Here is a 24,394-nt window from a genome sequence, read left to right on the forward strand (position 1 = left end):
TACTCTGACCACTACACTATACTGTCCACTACACTACACTGACCACTACACTATACTGTCCACTACACTGACCACTACACTATACTGTCCACTACACTGACCACTACACTATACTGTCCACTATACTATACTATACTATACTGTCCACTACACTGACCACTACACTATACTGACCACTACACTATACTGTCCACTACACTGACCACTATACTATACTGTCCACTACACTGACCACTATACTATACTGTCCACTAAACTATATTGTCCACTACACTACCCTGACCACTACACTGTCCACTACACTACACTGACCACTACACTATACTGTCCACTACACTGACCACTACACTATACTGTCCACTACACTGACCACTATACTATACTGTCCACTATACTATACTATACTATACTGTTCACTACACTGACCACTACACTATACTGTCCACTAAACTATACTGTCCACTACACTACCCTGACCACTACACTGTCCACTACACTACACTGACCACTACACTATACTGTCCACTACACTGACCACTACACTATACTGTCTGCTACACTGACCACTACACTATACTGACAACTACACTGTCCACTACACTATACTGCCCACTACACTACACTGACCACTACACTACACTGTCCACTACACTGACCACTACACTATACTGTCTGCTACACTGACCACTACACTATACTGTCCACTACACTATACTGTCCACTACACTACACTGTCCACTACACTACACTGTCCACTACACTGACCACTACACTACACTGTCCACTACACTGACCACTACACTATACTGTCCACTACACTACACTGACCACTACACTACACTGTCCACTACACTGACCACTACACTATACTGTCCGCTACACTGACCACTACACTATACTGTTCACTACACTGACCACTACACTATACTGTCCGCTACACTATACTGTCCACTACACTATCCACTACACTGACCACTACACTATACTGTCCACTACACTGACCACTACACTATACTGTCCACTACACTGTCCACTACACTATACTGTCCACTACACTACACTGACCACTACACTATACTGTCCACTACACTGACCACTATACTATACTGTCCACTACACTATACTATACTGTCCACTACTCTGACCACTACACTATACTGTCCACTACACTACACTGACCACTACACTATACTGTCCACTACACTGACCACTACACTATACTGTCCACTACACTGACCACTACACTATACTGTCCACTATACTATACTATACTATACTGTCCACTATACTGACCACTGCACTATACTGTCCACTACACTGACCACTATACTATACTGTCCACTACACTGACCACTATACTATACTGTCCACTAAACTATACTGTCCACTACACTACCCTGACCACTACACTGTCCACTACACTACACTGACCACTACACTATACTGTCCACTACACTGACCACTACACTATACTGTCCACTACACTGACCACTATACTATACTATACTATACTGTTCACTACACTGACCACTACACTATACTGTCCACTACACTACACTGACCACTACACTATACTGTCCACTACACTGACCACTATACTATACTGTCCACTACACTGACCACTATACTATACTGTCCACTAAACTATACTGTCCACTACACTACCCTGACCACTACACTGTCCACTACACTATATTGTCCACTACACTATACTGTCCACTACACTGTCCACTACACTATACTGTCCACTACACTACCCTGACCACTATACTGTCCACTACACTATACTGTCCACTACACTATACTGACCACTACACGATACTGTCCACTACACTGACCACTACACTACACTGACCACTATACTATACCGTCCACTACACTGACCACTACACTATACAGTCCACTACACTATACTGTCCACTACACTACCCTGACTACTACACTGTCCACTACGCTATACTGTCCACTACACTATACTGTCCACTACACTGACCACTACACTATACTGTCCACTACACTATACTGTCCACTACACTGACCACTATACTGTCCACTACACTATACTGTCCACTACACTACCCTGACCACTACACTGTCCACTACACTATACTGTCCACTACACTATACTGACCACTACACTGACCACTACACTACACTGTCCACTACACTGACCACTATACTATACTGTCCACTACACTGACCACTACACTATACTGTCCACTACACTACCCTGACCACTACACTATACTGTCCACTACACTATATTGTCCACTACACTACCCTGACCACTACACTGTCCACTACGCTATACTGTCCACTACACTATACTGTCCACTACACTATACTGTCCACTACACTGACCACTATACTATACTGTCCACTACACTACATTGACCACCATACTAAACTACACTACACTGACCACTATACTACACTATAATGACCACTATACTGACCAATATACTACACTATCCTGACCACTATACTGACAACTATACTACACAGCCTACACTATACTGTCCTGCCTACAGTCTCTCTCTCCGCCCCCCCCCCGGGGCCAGCAACAAGACTCTCACGAGGGAGTCTCACTCACCTTCTTGTCCTGGCCTGCATCGGTCCGGAGGAGGAGAAGACAGCGGCGACTCACATTTTTGCTTCTCTCCTTCACGCTCTGGCTGCTGCCATGTTCAGTGTCCAGCGCACTGTGATTGGGCATATGGGGGTCATGTGCGGAGGTGGGACTTCAGGAGCGATCGTGGACAGGCCAGCCCTATGCCTCACATGACCCCCATTCGCCCAATCACAGGGCGCCGGACACTTAACATGGCGGCCGGAGCACGGGGGACACAGGAACTTGAAATTAGGAGGAGGCAGCCAGTAGTGACACATACTGGCGCCCCCCTAAATGTTGCACCCGGGGCCACGGCACCCCCTGCACCCCCCACGCTACGGCACTTATCATATGGTCCGCCACTAAGTCTGCTTCTTCTAATGTTGTTGCTGGTTGTTATTTGGTCCCCACTAGAATATTGAAATATGCTTCTGATTACCCTGGAGCTTGTTTTCGCGTCTGTTCAGAGTCTGGCACTCAACTTCATATTTGGTGGGATTGCCCAATTGCCCAAAAATTCTGGAAGGCAGTTTTTGACTTAGCCTCCAAAATCTTTGATACACCTATGCAGCCCAATCCTGCTACACTTAACCACTTCAGCCCCGGAAGATTTTACCCCCTTAACCACTTCCGGACAGCCGCACGCCGATATACGTCCTAAATTTGAAGAGGGATATCTTTCTTATGGCAGCAGCTAGCTGCCATAACCCTGGTATCCTCTTCTTCGGCGGGCAGTCCAGTTTCCGATAATAGTGGTCTCTGCAGCGGATTCGCCGCAATATCATTTTAATCCCGCCGCTGTCCGGTGCCCTCCGCCGCTTACCGGGGCCGTCTGTAGCGGCGGAGGCGATCAGATGCTTTTCCTTCCTGGGAATGGAGAAGAGTGAGGGAAGATGCCCCCCACCCGTCTCCATACCATTGCAAAATGTCACTTCCGCCCATATCTCTTAAAGGGCCATTTTTTTTATTTATTTTTTTCAAATGACTTTTTTACATTTTTTTTTAATTGCATTTTAGGGTAAATATGAGATCTGAGGTCTTTTTGACCCCAGATCTCATATTTAAGAGGTCCTGTCGTGCTTTTTTCTATTACAAGGGATGTTTATATTCTTTACATTGTTCAATGAACATTGTTTACATTTTTTAAAGAACAGTGTAAAAATAAAAAAATAAAAGGTAAAATAAACAAGATTTTTTTTTTTTTAAAACGTGCCCCATCCCACCGATCTCACGTGCAGAAGCCAACGCATTCATGAGTAGCGCCTGCATATGAAAACGGTGTTTGAACCACACATGTGAGGTATCGCCGTGATTGGTAGAGCGAGAGCAATAATTCTAGCCCCAGACCTCCTCTGTAGCTCAAAACTTGCAACCTGTAGAATTTTTTAAATGTTGCCTATGGGGATTTTTAAGGGTAAAAGTTTGTCGCCATTCCATGAGCGATTGGCACAATTTTTAAGCGTGACGTCTTGGAAAAAAAAGCTATATTTTTTAGTTTTTGCTATAATAAATATCCCCAAAAAATATATAAAAAGACAAATTTCTTCCTCAGTTTAGGCTGATATGCATTCTTCTACATATTTTTGGTAAAAAAAATTGCAATAAGTGTATATTGATTGGTTTGCACAAAAGTTATAGCGTCTACAAAATAGGGTATAGATTTATGGCATTTTTATTAATAATTTATTTTTTGTAGTAACGGCGGTGATCTGCGATTTTTATCAGGACTGCGACATTGCGGCACACAGATCGGACACTTTTGACACTATTTTGGGACCATTGACATTTATACAGCAATCAGAGCTAAAAATAGCCACTGATTACTGTATAAATGTCACTGGCAGGGAAGGGGTTAAACACTAGGGGGCGATCAAAGGGTTAAGTGTGTTCCCTCAGCGTGTTCTAACTGTAGGGGGATGGGCTACCACTGACATGACAGAGATCACTGTTCCCGATAACAGGGAACAGAAGATCTCTGTCATGTTACAAGGAAGAACAGGGAAATGCTTTGTTTACATAGGCATTTCCCTGTTCTGCCTCTCCTCACTGCGATTGCAGGCCGCCGGCGGACATCAAATCCGCGGGACCCAAGGGCACGCCCCCGCCGGCGGCGGCACACGGGCGCCCGCTATCCTGCTTTTGTGGACTGACGTACAGGTACTTCCGTTTGCGTAGGAGTGCTATTCTGCCGACGTTTATCGGCGTGAGCCGGTCGGCAAGTGGTTAAACCTGAAACCTGATGGGATCACACAGAATCAATTTCACCTTCTTTTACAGCTCCTAACAGCCGCAAAACAAACCATTGCTAAGGCATGGAAAACAAAATATTTAGATCTAGCTTGAAACCATACACAGAACTAATAAAGCACTTATGCATGCTAAAATGGAAGTAATCGAAAGAGATCGAATTGGTGAATTTGAGAAACTCTGCCTTCCTCGGGTTAAGCATTGTTTACCTCCAGACTTTGATGACACACTATTATTGCCTTAGTAATTTTACTCTATTTGCCTTGACTACACTTTCTATTCATTTGGGATCGCATCACCACTTGTAACCCCCCCCCCCATTTCCTCCCCCCCTTTTTTCTACCCTCTTCTCTCTATCTACGCCTATTTTTGTTTTCTACCTTTCTTCTGGTACTTATAAACAGATTTTCTCTCTTTTGTTTTAAATATATACCTATTAGATTGATCTCCTTATTACTGCTCTTACAAAATGAACCAATAGAATAGAATTTTATAATGTATTCGATGTAATACTTTATTGGTTTATTTGTTGCTCTACTCATTCCATTTTTACATTGTTATCCTTTTACATCCTGTTCATAAATCAATATGTTTAGCTCTATTACTATTTGAATATTGTACCACCATCCTTATATGTATTCAATTTGTCAATCTTTGTTATATTTAAAAAATAATAAACAAATCTGACCAGAAATACCATTTTATTGTAAATGAGAGGTACTTAAAAACAAAAATGTAGAGACAAACATGTAAAACTGCTCTGCTCAGCCGAGCAGGTGTGATGATTTCAGCACTCTGGCTGATGCGTTTCGTCACAAGAGATGTTGTGAAAGAGCTGGTGAATAGCAGCTGACACGCACAAATGCATTAAGCAGGCAATACTGCCACTTCCTGAATGCATGTCTTATGAAGGGCTTTTTTTGCCAAACAAGGATTTTGAACGAGATTAATGTGCCCCAGCCACGAGCTGAGTGTTTGGTTGCAGTGCGGTCTCATTGACCTCTATGGTGAGTTCTGGCTGTAATGTCTGTCAGTCTCAACAAGCCCTGTTAAATTTGCTGTGAAGCAAAGCATTGAGGCTGCAGAATGTGTGCAGCCTCCTCTGGCTGTATGTTATCTTTTAGGTGGGCTGTCAGAGTACACAAGGCCTTATAAACCTTACAATTGAAATTGAAGTGATCACATACACCCTTATTTACTAGGGCACAGAAATGAGCTTAGTGCAGTAACCCAAATTATCCAGTAAGATGCCATCTAATTAGTAGCTGTCTTCTAGGTTTTTTTCGCTGATGTATGTATTACTTTATTAAATAGGAGTATATGCAACAAAATAATTGTTTATAAAAATGAATAGGGCTATATTTCTTACTACTGTGTTTTGTCTTTTTTTTAAAGTAGTCCTTTATGACTGTATCAGGTACCTAGATGTGTTAGACTTTAGCACATTTTTATCAAGGCGGACGAAATACACCAAAAAAACAGCAAGAATTTCCAGACATATTGGCACCCAGGGCTGGGAAGTTTCTGTCTCCTGAGCTGGACAATGGAGGTTAACTGCTATAAATGCATCTCCAAGAAGTGACCTCATCATCAAAAACTAAGGTGTTATTCTTGGCAAATATTCCTATTTCTGAGGATCCCCTGTTTTGGAATCTGTTTGATACAGAGCCTAGAAGAAGTAATTCTGGGTTTCATTTTCTAACAATATTAAAGTAGAAGCAATTATGTCTGAGTTGTGTATATGCCATTGAAAGATTTTACTGAAAAAATATGTAGACTAAAATGTGTAAAAATAGTTAATTTACTATAATTAAATTTACTTAGTATTCATTTATAAAGAGATATGCAAATAAGAAACACTTTCTTTTCTGGGTGTAAAATTTAGAACATTTCAGATAGTAAAAAAAATATATAGCCAAGGCAGTAAATGAAGACCACCTCAAACATGTCATTCTAACTGAAAAATCTTTTTTTTTTTATAGAATTATTATTTTTGTGTATAGTATTATTTTTTTATTGGATGCCATGAAGATATCCTAAATGTTTAGAGTCTTTGCGGTTGTACCTGAGGTCTTAAATTCACCCATTCTTCTGTGACCCCAAAATCAGATCTTCTCCATTAAAAATGCCAAATTGAGGACTCCTCAAAAAAAATAAACCTAAAAACCTAGGTGGGTTCAGAGTTCCATGTTGTCCACCTCTCTTCTGATCATGCAGGTCCTAACCTTCTGGCAAAACAGAGCCAACTGCCAGGTAACCAAAATACCTTAATCAAAACATAATCACAGCCATTACTTATTAAAAGATGTAGAATTGATCTGTCCTGTTCACCCTGCCCCTCTCTCTCCTGATTTGGCTAACTGACTTTGATTGACAGCAGTGGGAGCCAGTGGCGCCGCTGTTGCGTCTCAGCCAATCACAAGGAAGAGTCCTGGACGGATGAGGCATCAGTGCACATCACTGGATAGAGAGGGAGCTCGGGTAAGTATTAGGAGGGCTGAGGTGGGCTGCTGCACACAGAAGGTTTTTTATCGTAATGCATAGAATGCATCAAGATAAAAAAAAACTTCTGCCTTTACAACCACTGGACCAAGCCTTTTCTGGCACTTTTTGTTTACAGGTACAAATCTGTACGTGTTGCTAGAAAATTACTTAGAACCCCCAAACATTATATATATCTATATCTACATAGATATCTATATAGATATAGAGATATAGATAGAGATATATAGATATATAGATATAGAGATATCTATATCTATATACATATATATATATATATATATATATATATATATATATATATATATATATATACATATTTTTTTTAGCAGAGACCCTAGAGAATAAAATGGCGATTGTTGCAATTTTTTATGTCACACATTATTTGCGCAGCGGTTTTTCAAACACAATTTTTTTGCAAAAAATACACTTTTTAATTCCCCCCCCCCCCTTCCTGCCCAGGCCAATTTTCCGCTTTCAGCGATGTCGCATTTTAAATGACAATTGCGAGGTCATGCAACGCTGTACCCAAACAACATTTTTATCATTTTGTTCTCACAATTAGAGTTTTCTTTTGGTGGTATTCGAACACCACTGGGATTTTTATTTTTTGCTAAACAAATAAATAAAGACCGAAAATTTAGAAAAATAAATAAACGTTTTTCTTTGTTTCTGTTATAAAATTTTGTAAATAAGTAAGTTTTCTTCACTGATGGGCACTGATGAGGATGCACTGAGGGGCACTGATAAGGCAGCACTGATGGGCACTGATGAGGTGGCACTGAGGTGGCACTGATGAAGAGGCACTAATATGCAGCACTAATGGGCACTGATAGGACGACACTGATGGGCACTGATAGGTGGCACTGATATGCAGCACTGATTGGCATTTATAGGCGGCCATGTGCACTCATAGGTGGCACTGATAGGCCGCACTGATGGGCACTGATAGGCCGCACTGATGGGCACTTATAGGTGTCACTGATGGGCATGATAGGCAGCGCTTTTGGGCACTGATAGATGGCACTGATGGCCACTGATGGGTGGCACTGATGGACACTAATGGGGGCACTGATGGGCACTGATAGGTGGCACTTATGGGCAGTGATAGATGGCTCTGATAGGCAGCACTAATTGGCATCTATAATGGGCACTGATTGGCACCTCTAATTGGCACAGAATGGCATCCCTGGTGGTCATGGGTGGGCATCCCTGGTGGGCACAGGTGGGCATCCTTCAGTGGGTCTTCACTGATAATCAATCAGTGCAGACCCCCCTGTCAGGAGAGCAGCCGATCGGCTCTCCTCTACTCGTGTCTGTCAGTGTGAGTGGAGTAAAAGCTGACAAACAGCTCTTCCTGTTTACACTGTGATCAGCTGTGATTGGACACAGCTGATCACATGGTAAAGAGCCAACGTCAGAGGATCTTTACAGAGATCGGTGATATGGTGTGATGTGGGCCCACAATTGCGGCTTATCCTGCTGGATGTCATATGACGTCCAGTCAGGATCATTTAAACACGTTCTGGTTGTCATTCTGCTATATGGTGGGCGGGAAGTGGTAAAGTATATGCCCATAGAGCCTAGTAAGCACTAAATTGTTTTGTAAAAATAGATTTAACATGTACCATACAACACACAGTTAAAATATACACATAATATAGGGCTTAGACATACGTGGTCAACAGTAGGCTGGTCTACGCGTTTCACAGGAGCACACACTTCTTCAGGACCGATAGATTGAATCTCACAGAGAAAGCGCTGATTAAATACATCTAATAAGAAAAACAAAACATCTTATTAGATGTAGTTAATCAGAACTATCTGTGAGATTCAATCTACTCAGTTCTGAAGAAGCGGGTGCTCCTGAAAAACACATAGACCAGACTACTATTGATCATGTATATCTAAGCTCTGTATTATGTGTATATTTTAATCATATGTTGTATGGTACATGTAATGATACCTTTTTAATGCATATTTTGAATAAAAATTTTGTATTTTTACAAAACAATTTAGTGCTTACTGGGCTCTCATGGGCATACTTAAAGTCCCGTTACTCTTCCTTGGGGTCCTGACCTTGACACAAGTCCAGTCCATGAACAGGGTGGGGAGGAGTTCATGGACCAAGAATTGGTTGCTTCAGCGTGACCAGTTCTCTCATATGCCTTTGTTCCGTGAGATCCGTGAGAATAATCCTGATGATTTCAGGAGCTTTCTCAGGATGACGGACCCCGTGTTTCACCGTCTGTTGGCTTCGCTGACCCCTTCTGTTAACAGGCAGGATACCTGCATGAGGCAAGCCATCACTCCGGAGCAGAGACTCGTCGCTACCCTGCAGTATTTGGCGGCAGGGAGAAGTCTGCAGGACTTGAAGTTCTCGACAGGCATCTCCCCCCAGGCTCTGGGGATCATTATCCCAGAGACCTGTTCTGCCATCATCCAGGTCCTGCAGAAGGAGTATATGAAGGTAAGATTTTTATCCTTTAATGTCACATTTTATTGTATTGAATGTTTGATAATATATTGTATTTCTTTCCTCATTCCCTAATTACCATGATTGTAATATGCTGTGAATGTCCCCTTTCTCCTCATGCATGCTGGATTTTTATGTAATTATTATTTTAGGTCCTTCATACATATTTGCCCTTTAATAACCTCCCCAGCATGGTGTCTCCTGGCCTATATTCACCTCATGTAGTCACTTAACAATGTATTTTATCAGCTCCATAGTAGTGCTTTACCCCAAACACCCCCTAAAATGTTTTGAAATGTTATTTTTTCTTTAAATTCAGGCAGAGTGCCAGAGGCTTTTTTTTGTGGTGTCCCCAAATAATTTTTAGTAACCCTCCCTCCCCCAACTGCTAACTCAGCTGATCCCAATTCTTTATCTATCCTCAATCATCTATCTGCTGATTTTGCCAAACCCATACACACTATACCCATCTCTTTTGTGCTCAGATGTATGGATGAATTACCCAAAGCATGTAGTGCAAGGGCCTGCCTGTATACTTTCCAATGGTACTGTTTAAAGTTTTTGTATTCTATTATTATCTTGATAGGTAATAGCAGAATGTCCAAATGTCCTCAAATGTGTACAGTGTGTATTTATATCTTTGTATTATGACACTTCTTACCTGTCCAGTGGGCTGCCAATAGAGTAACTAAGGAGGGGCTGTTCCAAGTAATACCCATTATTTAGGCATTCATCTCTCAATGAAGTGAAGAGGGTTACCTGTCCAAGATTTCCACACACCCCATAATGTTAGAAATGGCACATGAGGGGGGGGGGGGAATATGATAGGTGTACCTTATACTTTGGCGTTGTTAAATTCCCCTTACTAAATGCTATCTGGAGGTTGACCCATAATGTTTGTGCCTAATCTGCTTGCCATGTTTCTGAGCAAAAATAGTAATGTTTTATTTTTTCCCTCAACAGTTTCCTTCAACGCCACAGGAATGGCAGACTGTGGCCTCCCACTTTGCCCAGCGGTGGGACTTTCCTAACTGTGGAGGGGCAATTGATGGGAAATACGTCCACATCGTCCCACCACCCAACTCGGGGTCGTACTATTTCAACTATAAGGGGTTCAATAGTATAGTGATGTTGGCGGTGGTGTCGGCTAATTACGACTTCTTGTATGTGGATGTGGGGAAGAATGGCCGGATGTCCGATGGTGGAGTCATCGCCCAGACGGAGTTCTACAGGCATCTCCAGAATGGCAGCTTGGACTTGCCACCTCCAGAGGACAATGTGGAAGGACTCCTATTTGTGTTCGTTGCTGATGAAGCGTTTGCGCTGGGGGACCATCTGATGCGGCCATTCCCGATGAGGACCCTCACCCCGGAACAGAGGGTTTTTAATTACCGGCTGGCCAGAGCCCGAAGAGTGGTGGTGAACACATTTGGAATCCTGGCCAGCCGGTTCCGCCTATTTATGACACCCATCCATATGGCGGAGTATAAACTGAACCATATTATACTGGCATGCTGTATTCTCCATAACTTTTTAAGGAAACATTCGGCCAACTATGCTGGCTCAGTTGGGCCTGAGGCCGGAGTGATACCTGAAACACTGACGGCGCTTGAAAGCGGCTGTCCTGGCTTGCCCTCCCTGAGTGCCCGTGATGTCCGGTTACGCTACCTGGAGTTCTTTGCGGGTAGGGGGGCTATTAATATGCCAGCAAATATGTGAAGCCTTTTTATAATAAAAAACAAAAAGAAATTCTTTGTGGACATTTGCTGCTTGTGTTTGTTTTAGCTGACCCTGACAGAAATGTGTTGAGTCCAGAAAATGTCGTGATTGTGAAACCTTATTATACAAAGCACTGTTGGCTGTTATTTACTAAATGCAAAAACACATTTCACTACAAGTGCACTTGCAACTGCACTGAAACTGCACTTGTAGTGCCAAGAGGATCTGCCCTTAGTAAATAACCCCCATTTTCACTGAAAACACCAATGACATCACCCCAAAAGTGTTGTAGCGTTGAGACAATAATCCACACATTCTTGCTTAACAAACTTTTTTATACCTGCACAATCACATGTGCATTTACCAAAGGTTTTTCAAACAAACCAACATGTTTGTTGTATAACAATTTTTGGGGTAGCATTATCAAAAATAGAAATGTCCATTTTAGATAAAACAGGCATGTGTAAAACCAACAAGAAAGACACAAATCTTGAACTTACAAACGTCACATTTTTTAGAACTTGAAGGCAATATCAGACATGAGTATTTAGGAACTGTGTTTGATATTGCGTTCAGATGGGGGGAAATCACCCCTGGAAAAGCCAAATTTGGAAGATGCACAGCAATTTCCCAATGCCAACATGTGCTACCTGCCATCATGGGGGGATCAAGGGACGTGTTTTGGGGGAGCAAGCCCTTCCTCACCGCTACTTTATTATTGAGGAAGGGGTTGCACCCCCAAAACGCGTCCATTGATCTCCCGTGATGGCAGATAGCACATGTTGACACAGTGTGTGCATCCTCCAAATTTGGCTTTGTGAAAAATCACAAAAACATTTTGCACATTGTAGCACACAAAAGAAGAAAGTGATTTGGAGGGGTTTTAAACTCGCCCCAAAACATCAATGATGTTTTTATTTTTTAGAATAACATCATTGATGTTTTTCTTGATGTTTTCCAATTGTAAATTACACCCCATGATCTCCCCGATCAGGATCTGGGCACTTTCGGATGTGAAAGGATCTGGAGCCACAACATCACGATCACCTAAAAAGAGAGGAACCCTAAAAAATATTAGGTCTCAAAAATATGCCGCCATCCATCTCTTACCTGAGCCTGTGGTCGCAGACACTCACCTGTTGTGGTGACTAGTTCCACCACGTCTTCCTCCTCCTGCTCTTCTTGTCTTGGTTGGATTTCCCCTTCTTCCAGAGGGGGGGGCTCTGGTCTCCTCGGATGAGGGGTGTCCTCCGAGTCTTTTATCCCCTATGTCAAACAAAATGGTATAATTAGCACACAGATATTTGATGGCAGAACTAGAAATAGGAAACATTGCTTGGAAGTGGGGTACAATTGTCAATTTTAGCAGAGTTCCAAAATGTAGCATTTTCAGTGTCCTTTGTCAAGCTTCAATACTTTACCTGTTTGGTACAAGCTTCACAGATGTAGCCCCCCCCATAGTATACACTGGAGCACCTGTGTGGCCCCCCTAATAAAAATGGTGTTCTGGTGTCCCCCACTAGTGCTCCAGTGTCCAGATGTGAAAACAGCTGCTCAGTGTCCTCTCCTTACACAGAATCTAGTTTGCATTTCATTCTAGTAACAAAGCCATCTACACAACCCAATTATTTTAAGACAAGTATAGGGCGTAAAAATGGTGGCCAAATGCATATGGCCTAAACAATGGTATTTTTGAGTCCGAAAGAAAAATGTTTGATACGAACGAATAATGTGCCCATGAACATGAAAGTTGCCATTTTAAACTGTACAACAGTTCCTAAAAGCACATGGAGCAGCACGAACGTAATAAAGACAAAAAGAATATGAACACAGCACAACTGCTTACTTTTTTGCAGCACTCTCCGGATCTTTCTGTACTGCTCATGTTCTCGTAATTTGAGGTCCGACCACCGCTTCCTGAGCTGATCTTTCGATCGATGTACCCCGAATTTCCGGTGCAGACTCCTGACCACTTTCGCCATGATCTTGGCTTTTCTGACACTGGGGTTGGGGTAAGGTCCATACTTTCCATCATAGTCGGCCCTCTTCAGGATGTCCACCATCTCCAACATCTCCCCAAAGGACATATTTGAGTCCTTAAATCTCCTTCTGGATCGGGACGTGTCCGGATCCGGCCTTTCCTCCTCCTCCTCCTCCTCGTTGCTACAATTAGCACGATCCTGCTGTGTCTCCGCCATGTGCTCTTCCCCCACTGTGCCGAACGAAAAAGGGGCGGGGAATAGACTAGAAAGAACGTCAGGGGCGGGCGGAGTTACATGCATGCGCAGTGTGTATAAAGCGTAACACGCGTGCGTCTTACGTACGATCTGTGAGCAGAGGAAGGAGCATCGGAGGCTCCGATCGTGATAACGAAGGTAGGATCTAAACTTGGGCCTATACTGCTTCGAAAATGGAAGCCTATATTGTAACCAGATTAGGGGAGTTTGGCCTGACATTAGGGTTTGTCTCGTGTTGTGTCTTGCAGAGAAAATGGATGGGTTCAACGACCACAATTTCCTCCCCCTGTTCATAGACAAGCACAGGGAGCTGCCCTGTCTGTGGCAGGTGAGACACCCCCACTATAACCATAAACAAAAGAGGCAGGCAGCGCTGGAGAAACTGCTGGAGTTGGTGAAGCCGGTGGTCCCCACAGCAACCATCCCCTATTTAAAAACCAAAATTGGTGGCCTGAGGAGCACTTATCTTAGGGAGCGCAAGAAGGTCACAGATTCCCAGAGATCCGGAGCTGCAGCAGATGACGTTTATGTCCCCAGACTGTGGTACTATGAGAGACTGCGATTTCTGTCAGACCACACTGAAGTCAGGGAATCCCTCTCTACTCTTCCTTCCACTCTTCCTTCCACCCCAGCTGAGGCTTCTGATGTCCAACCTGGGCCTTCCAGCCAGGAAGAAGTGGAGGAGCCCAGCTGGAGTCAGGTATAGCATTGTTCTCCAGATTTCTGGTCAATAAATAAATTATGTTTATTAGATGTTATTATTGATCACTAATTGCTGATTGAAAGTGTTTTACATATCAATAGACAGTAGTGGGCACCCAAAATTGGGACAAGAATGAAAACTGCTGGGCTCAGAAGGATAGTCTGTTATATTTGTTAACATTCAATTTGCAGCAGTCAGGAGGTGAAAATTGTGTGTGATTGATGAAAAAAATGGTAAAACTATGTCCCTTTTTCATACACAGGAAGACCTCAGCCAGGAGGAGGTTGTGGAATGTGGCAGCCAGGAGGAGGCGGGGATTAGTGGCAGCCAGGAGGAGGCGTCCCTACGAGCCTTACCCACTCCTGAAGAGGCCTTTGCCTGCATGGCTGCCACAAAACTGCAGGCCATGCAGGAGGGTCAACGTAAGCTGTGTGAGGACCTGCTTTATAAAGTCCTAACTAAGGGGGTGAGTGGGGAACTAACACCCAAGACCGACGTGGTTGAGTTGGACCATCCTCCTCCTCCTCCTCCTCCTGCTGCCACAACTCCACCACCAGAGCCACAGCATGAAAGGAGGCATGGAAAGAAGACCTGAGAGTGATGACCCTGGGTTCAGTCTGGTCTGACAGAAGATGCAGTCTCTCGTATGACCACAGCCTAGGGAAACAGATGTCATCTGCTGCTTTACGGATCTCTGGGACTTCTGGACCAGACTGCCCTCCCTTAGATAAGGACTCCTCAGGCCACCAATTTTGCTTAAAAATAGTTGATGTGTGCCCTGGGGGTCCAAGGCTTCACCCACTTCTGCAGTTTCTCCAGCGTTGCCTCCCTCTTTGTTTAGTTGTGACCCCTTAATAAAATTTTTTGGGGGAAATTAGACTCTCCTGTGTGTTTTCATCCAAAAAGGACAGTTTGTTGGTGACGATTCAGGTACATTTCTAACATAAAATGTGAAATTAACAAGAGACAACAACACCAAACAATCTCCTACAGATTAAATAGAACAACATATCAATGGTGTTGTGGGAACTTGTCACAAAAAACACACACAAACATTTTCGGGAGTACAAATCAAAATCCCCCAAAAAAATACCTTCCAAAAAATACAAACACAAAAAAATAATCTACATTAAAGCCAAAAAAAAAAAAAATGTTGTCAGATGTGAGAAATCAAAATATATTGAGGGAATCCAGATAAATAGTAACGAAATAAGTTTGTGAGAAGTCTGTGTGAATATGAGCAGCAAAACTACTATATCCTTGTCACATTATAAAGAAGAAGAGAGTGCGCTGTATTAAACCATTTTTAACATTGCAGCGTGACGAAAGTGCAGGATCCATTGCGAACGCTAAGTTTACCAGACAGAGCTGTTCTGTGCCGGAATTTCTTCTAAGCATGCGTGGCACTTTGTGCGTCGGAACAGGCCACACACGGTCGGAATTGACGCGATCGGATTTTGTTGTCGGAAAATTTTATCTCCTGCTCTCCAACTTTGTGTGTCGGAAAATCCGAGGGAAAATGTCCGATGGAGCCCACACACGGTCGGAATTTCCGACAACACGCTCCGATCGGACATTTTCCATCGGAAAATCCGACCGTGTGTATGGGGCATTACTATTTTTTTGTTTATAGCGCAAAAAATAAAAACCACAGAGGTGATAAAATACCACCAAAAGAAAGCGGGGAAAAAAGGACGTTGATTTTGTTTGGGAGCCACATCGCACGACCGCGCAATTGCCAGTTAAAGCGACGCAGTGCCGAATCGCAAAAAGTGCTCTGGTCTTTGAGCAGCCAAATGGTCCGGGGCTTAGGTGGTTAAAAATGTTTACAGGTTACCTCTCGCTGCTTCTGAAAGTGATCCATTGGCTAATTAGCCACTCAGACTGCTTTTATGGAACAGAGAACCGCCAGCTGAAATCAACCCCATAGTATATGAAGCACCCTTTACTTTTTTCACTTGCCTGTGTTTTAACATGTATTTAGTTAACTATAAACTGAAATTAAATATTTGATGAAGGAAATATTTCATAATGCCTTTTGGAATTTCCAGGGTCAATTACTGTTACATTTAGATTTTTTATTGTTACGTTTGTTACTTTATGTTTTTGTAGCTTTGTTTATTTCTGTTTTTATACTATGTTATAATATTTGGTGCGAGTATAGACTAAATAAACATATATAAGAGTTGTTGGCATCTGAATTAAGCACTTATGGATGTGTCACACATGAATCATTTTAATATTTTCCTTTCTAATGTCTACTGAGGTACAATTTTGCATCCGTCTATTCAGCACAAGGCATTTCATATTGTTTCTTCCCAATGGTAGGAAATGGATTTCATAATAAATATTAAACCTATCTACTAGTGAGTAGATTCAGGGTTAAAACATGCACAATGTTTTTAAATCTGTTCCTAATAAATCTCTTCTCTTCCTATTACATTTTCAAATTTGATTTAAAGTGAACCTTTAAATTCCATGAGCATTTAAACATAGTGATACTTTTTATAATGCACTCGATCGGCTGTTTCAAACACACTCTTTTCTTCCCAAATAAGATGCAGCCTTATACCAGCTAAACCTTCATTGCCATCTCCCCCACCCCCAGCCAATAACATTTACAGAGAGTAGTGTGACATGGCTGTCACGGGACGAGTAGATGTGCCTTTTATGTGTATGTATACTGCCTGGGAAGTATTATGGCAACACCCAATGGGGAAAATGACTGGTTCTTTGGGGAACACACTGGAAAGTTGGCAGACTGGTTCACTAATTATAAATGGGTTACTTGATTATTATTATTATGCGGGATTTATATAGCGCCAACAGTTTACCCAGCGCTTTACAACTTAATTAATAATTAATTGATTAAAAGATGAATAGTTCATATTTGGCAGCAGATTCTGTAAGCAATGTCAAAAAGGGTTGCTTTAAAAGAGAAGTATGGGAATAGACTAAAATAAACAATCATACTTACCTAGATGGCTGCAGCAGCTGTCCTCTGCCGCCTTTAAGACCAAGAACTGAGCAATCAAACACCTCTGATTGCTCGGCTCTCCGTCCTCTGAAAAGAGCTAGTGGCTGTCAGTCACCCGCTCTCTGCTCTGCCCCACCAGCACTCCCTGGATTGCTGGGCTGTAGAGGGGGCAGGAGTGGCTGACTCAGGCTCTCAGAGGCTCACTGACTAGTTGTCGGTCCAGGCTTCTGGGTAGATCCTGACCATATGGTCAGGATCTTTTCAGAGCCTGGACTGACTCTGTGACATCAACCAATGGGAGCTTTAGCCTTCTGTCTGTTGAAAACGGTTCATTCTGCACTCCTGTGGCCCACAGGAGAAGTACAGCCAAAAAAAGCTTCTCCTTTAACCACTTGTCGACCTCCTAACTGGGAATTTACGTAATTTCTTTGACGTTAAATACCAGGGTTATGGTGGTTTGACCTTGACGAAAGATAGCCACTTAACCTGAGAACTCCCGCCAGCAGAGACCTCTATCCAGCCCCATCGGAGGCTCCTAACTTGCTTCTAAATAGCCCACGATAGGGGACCTCATCCCGCAGCTCTTCAGCTACACGGTTTAGTTCTCCCCGTGATGCTACAGGCCACCTAAGCCAAAATATCCCGGAGATATTCCATACTCAGGCGGACAGTATAGCGGTGTCCTCTCAGGAACACTCTCAACCCGCTGGCTCGACCTCGGCTGGATCAGCTCCCACCCACCTGCCTTCGCCACTAGCAGAGAGACCTCAACCACAGCAACCACAGCTGAATCTCAGTGACCTGCACACAATAGCGGCGGACATTAAAGATACACTGTCGGCCACGATCACCAACCTCTGCCATGACATTCAGGCCCTGGCAGGCAGAGTACAACATGTGGAGTGGACAATTGCTTATCAAGGCACAGCTTTGCGCAGCATGCATCAAATGGTAGACACCCATACCCTAGAGCTCTGCGACCCACACCTCCACATGGAAGACCTGGATAATAGGGGGAGGCGCCACAAACTAAGGATTCAAGGCTTGCCAGAGTCAGTAGAAATGGAACAACTTACACCTACAATGGTGAGTCTGTTTACCAACCTTCTAGACAGAGCCATCTCTACCCCCATAGGGATGGAATGCATCCATCGAGCCCTCAGACCACGAGGCAGAGAATCAGACCTGCCTCATGATGTAGCCTGCTATCTGATAGACTTTCGGCTGAAAGAGGAGATTCTGAGAAAGGCTCAAAACAGAATCCAGCTATCCCATGACAGTAATGACATTCCTTATTTTGTCAAGATCAGCTATCACCCTTCAACACCGCAGAGACCTATGGCCCTTGCTGGAAATCCAATGCAGTAATTGGATGCACTATAGGTGGAAGTTCTCTCAGCAATATCCCAAGGAAGATCAGCCTTCCTGAGGGTCCCGGAGGACCTTCTCCAATTCTGTAACACTCTCAACATCCGGCTGGTTGAAGTCCCGAATTGGTATGTGGAATGTCCCCCCGCCAACAAAAGATCCACACTTCTGAGAGAAGAACTCATTGATGTCCAAGAGCAGAGAAACCGCTGTCAACGATCCACTTCCACAGCCCAGGCTTATTCCACCTATTCAGGTCAGCATCAGGACGCAGGTCCCACTAAATCTCCACAATCCCAGATGGGTTTGTTATGACCACTAAAGTGGCTCCAATGTTGTCGCCTAACCTGAGATAAGTACCTACCCTGTTATCTGTTTATATCTTTCCCTGACTTTCCCCCACTTATCGAAATTACATGATGTCCCGGTAAGTTCCGATGTCATTTACCCCCAAATCATCACTATCATTAAACTTTGATGGTTAATATCACACGCTGATAGCTTCGGTGCCCAAAACATCTCATGATGATCTCTGTCCCCTATCTCACCCTCTTCAAGAATGAGTGGCTCGAGGTTTTGGCACTACACTAGACAATGCTCCACACCCCCTGACCACAAAGAATCTATCCCAATAACATCCCTTGTCCAATGGGGTGCCTGGCTTACCTTAAAGGTCGCACAAACTTTCTGAACCTCCTGTAATACTGTTTAGTGTGGATGTAATGGAATTGGGATCTGAAGACTTTCTTAAGTGCTCACTCATGACATGCCTGGTTACTCAGATAGGACACTCTCATGCTCCTGCTGACCCCATGGTGACAGAGCACTCACCAGTAGCAAACTCCTTTCAAGAGTTTCCACCCCTTAACACTCAAAATGTGCAACCTATCAGGCTGGATTTATAGTTACCAGATAGTACATTGCATGACTCTTTCATTATATAGTGCCATTATCTCCCCCCTTCAGTTCTATTAGTGTATAATTAGCCTAAGAGGAAGCTGACAGTAACTGGAGAATATCCTAGAAGCTTGCATTGCCTTAGCTCGGCCCCCCTACTTACTTCCTGACACACATACTGTATATTTACCAGATCTTAAGGTCCAGACCTGTCCTCTTAGACCCTGAATATGCTTCCAATTATATTCCCCTACCCCTATCCACCCCATGCTACTCATTAACATGATGACACCCAAACTCACACAGTCAAATACTTTTGGCTCTAGCATACATGACTTTCGCGAATACCCCCCAGGCCACAAGTTCTCCCGCTTGTGCTTAGGCATCCGTAGTATGGGGCCCCCCAGTTAGCCATGACACCCCTCCCCAAGAGGTTCTCTCTCCCCTTGTTTGACTTGATCCTTCAGGGAATTTATATATCTCGGGGTAATTGTCAAGTGAGCTGTTGGATACTACCATAATTACGTTCTGTTGTGTAAAGTATAAGTATAAGTATCCCTTTCTCTGCAACCCAGAGGTCTGCCGAGACCAAAACAAAATTGTCACTCTAAATACCTAATGTTTCTGCTAAGTACAACTCTAACTTATTGTCACTCCTTTCATCCCTGTACTAATTATCCTTATGGACAGTCTCTTTATACGCAATCTAGTTTGCCCGCTTAATCGCTGATTACCCACTTCTTTCAAATCTCCCACACAGTGGTAGCTTTCTCCTCACATAGCACAGGCTTCTAACTTTCAGCGAAAATTCAAATAGTCACAAAAACAAATCCTCCTGCACTTGGGAGTGAGCCCACTCAGAAGGAGTATACTATATCACCAACCTATATCACCAACTCTATCTTGGTTCAATAAGGATAAGGCAAGTCTTGCTGCGTTCTAAAGACTGGGGTAGTCTGATATTCTGGAATCACAAGAAAAAGAAAGGTGCACCGACCTAGTGCATTATCCTAAAACCACAATTTTATTATTAAAAATGGTAAGTATTATACTCACAAATTCAAAATTAAGTTAAAGCTCTTCACATGCTACAGCATCAAAGCTCATCACATGGTACAGCATCAAAGTTCATCATATGGTACAGAATCAAAGTTCATCACATGGTACAGCCTCGTCCAGATCACAGCACATCTACATCTGGGGCAGGAGGTGAAGACTCAATAGGCTAACGCATTTCAAGGTTAAACCTCTACCTTCTAACTTTCAACTCCACCACTGACCACCTCCGGCCACACCGTACTGACAAAAGTTGTCACCCATTTTACTTATTACCCTTCACTCTCATCACCGATTCTCTCACTCTTAACCCTCGCTTCCTTTCTTCTTACCTCCCCATCCTCCTCCACCGTTCCAGCTAAATTCATTGATACCAAACTACATCCAAGACCCCTTTATAAATGAGACGATAGCTGCTTAATATGGCATCCTCTCCCGCGAAAGATAACAAGCTCCTGAAAAAAATCATCTCTCTCAATGCACGCGACTTTAATACGCCAGAGAAACGCTCGCAACTATTCCTTACAATGTGGACGATTAAAGGCAGACATTATCCTTTTACAAGAAACTCACTTTCGAAAGTATTCAATCCCCAAACTCACTATCGCCTACAATCTTTCATGCAACTAATCAAATCTCAAAGTCCAAGGGAGTTTCGATACTAATGGCCAAGAATTGCCCCTTTCAGGTGTCAGACTCCCTTCTTGATAAATGCTCCAAATTCCCAACAGATCTCCTTCTTCTGCAACGTTTTGCAACTACTCTCATCTTTTCGGGAGGGCGTTTTAACCCTGGGAGGCGATATTAACGTTTGCCTGAATCCCCTACAAGATTGGTGCCCCCACCTTACCATATAAGGCTCTACGAGCAATAAAAATGCACCTACGGGAAAGCACATTAAATGACGCATGGCGCACATTAAACCCAAATGTCAAAGACTATACCTTCTTTTCAGCCCCACACTAACACTATTCTAGACTTGATTACCTATTTATCTCCCAAAGAGACTTACCAATCCTCTCGTGGACATCTATAGATCTGATGTTCCTTTCAGATCACCACCCCATTTCAATGTCCCTGGAAATTCCGGACGCAGCCTGATGCCCCTATATCTGGTGCCTAGACCCATCCCTCCTCATGGACCCTGCAATTGTCCCCAAAGTACAACAGCATCTACGACTGTAATTTAAGGACAATGAATCTCCCAAGACATCCCCACTAACTAGAAGGGAAGCACACAAATGTCATAAGAGGAGAACTGATTGCTGCTGCTGCCAAACGTAGATGAGAATGACGGGCCCAGCTTGACACTTTGACTGCCGGCGTTCAGGAACTAGAGCGAGCACACAAACTGTCACAAGCGACAGACTCCCTTCCAAAACTCATTCAGGCCAGAACTGATCTCTTGGAAGAACTAGGGAAAAAAATAAAGCGTAATTACATCCTGTCTCAAAAACTATTTTACGAGTACGGAAACAAATCTGTAAGGTTATATGTGAAATGCATAGAGTGCCTGACGTCACACACCACATGACTAACATCAGGGGATCCTCTATGCTGACTGAGGCTTACGAGCTCGCCGCTTGTCGGAGATAAGCCATTTGTGATTTACGCTTTGTGAGTACCTTATACTGTTTGAATAAAATTGAGTTTTAGCCTACAAAACTACACTATCTGGGACCTTCCTTTTTTTCTATTTGTGCCCCCTGTACCTTTTGAGGGACCAAGTTCCTGGATCAGGATTTCCAGTCCAAGTATAGAAGAAAAGGCTGCTTTTCCCAGCACTGGTCATATGCTGTTACCCTATTACCTTAAGGTAAGGGGCCATTACTTATTCCTGTGTGGTTTTTACACGAAGATGAGCACCATTTTTTGTCCATTTAAGCACTTCACCACAATATGTGCAAGTCAAAAAGCTGATTCACTTTGTGAAGGAGTATCATCATACGTTTGTGTTCACCTACTATTGCATTTGGATATCATGGACTGTTTGCTGCACTAGACACTTTGCTTTCACTGGACGCTTGCTGTGTGCATGCCACACACAGCATCATACTGTCCACACCGTATATTTTGCACCTTATACAGGAAGGTCCTTTCCTGCAGTATTTTGCACATTTTTTGTATTGCACATGTTTTTTATTTTATTAAGGATATTCATTGGTCTTTATGTTTATTGTGAGTGCACTTTGCACTTTTACACCTTGGTAACTGTTTTTTATATATTATCTGTCACATATTTATTTATTTATTTTTCGTCATCGGTAATAGTCGCTATTTAACCCTTAGGGTTCTGTTGTGTCTTAGCGCTGTACCCCACTAGCACTGTCACTTTAGTATATTTCTTTTTTTGCTGGATTAGCGCAGCACCACCTTACTATTTCTAGCTTATGACCTTACCTTTGCTATCTTCCTGTACGACAACTCAGACGTTTTCCTTCTGGATGTATGTCGAAATCTGACACTTTCTAAGCAACCCTAAATTCCTCCAAGACTGGTCTCGACAACACACAGCATTCGAATCATTATGCACAAAACAGGAACTGCAAAGACACTAAGACCCCTTTCACACTGGAGGTGTTTTTCAGGCGCTTTAGCCCTAAAAATAGCGCCTGTAAAACGCCTGAAAAAGCCTCACCGGCAAACCCAGTGTGAAAGCCCGAATGCTTTCATACTGGGGCGCTGCACTGGCAGGGCATCACAAAAAGTCCTACAAGCAGCTTCTTTGCAGCGCTATAGGAGCGGTGAATACACCGCTCCTATAGCACTCCTGCCCATTGAAATCAATGGGCAGTGCTGCCATACCGCCGGCAAACCGCTCCGCTAGCAGCTGAATTTAGCCACTTTACCGCCGACGCCCGGGCGCTTTCAGTGTGAAAGGGCTCTTAAAGTGTTTGGAACCCTAAAAAGAAGAAAAAGAGAGATCCTGTTCCCTTATAGCAGATTAAGCAGCACAGTGCTTGTGCTGTCTAATCTGCCCCTCTCTGAACTGTAAAAAAACTGTCTGTGACTGATCCTGACACTTCCTGTGTTCCCTCTGTGAACTGACCACGATAACCATGGCTGCTGAGTCCTGATTACCGTGTTCAGCTTGCATGCCTTCGTCATCTGCAGCTCTCCTCACACCGTCCCCCCTCCTTGCCTGTCAGCTCTATGTCTCTGTGTGTCTGTCTCCACCCCCTCCTGCCGCTATTATTAAAAAAAAAAAAAAAAGATTACAAATTGTCACTGCCATACCTTCTATTATAACTAGGCATAACACACAGGGGAAATGTTTTATTAAAACAAGGCTTATAAATATATTTTTACAGCTATCTTCAGGCCGGTCACGTGACTCCCGGCCGGTCTCCTACTCCGATCCAGGGCTACTGCGGGAGGGGCTGAGCGGCCATGTGATCTACCCGGCTGATGTCAGTGGGAGATCTCTGCCCTTCCCGCAGTAGGCCTGGATCGGAGTAGGAGACCGGCCAGGAGTCATGTGACCAGCCTGAAGATAGCTGTAACTCAATATTTACAAGCTTCGTTTTAGAAAAACATTTACCCTCTGTGTTATTCCTGGTTATAATAGAGGGGCTGGAAGTGAAATACATTTTTGTGGTAA

Source organism: Aquarana catesbeiana, linkage group LG07, assembly GCF_042186555.1.
Source record: "Aquarana catesbeiana isolate 2022-GZ linkage group LG07, ASM4218655v1, whole genome shotgun sequence".
Classification (NCBI taxonomy): Eukaryota; Metazoa; Chordata; class Amphibia; order Anura; family Ranidae; genus Aquarana; species Aquarana catesbeiana.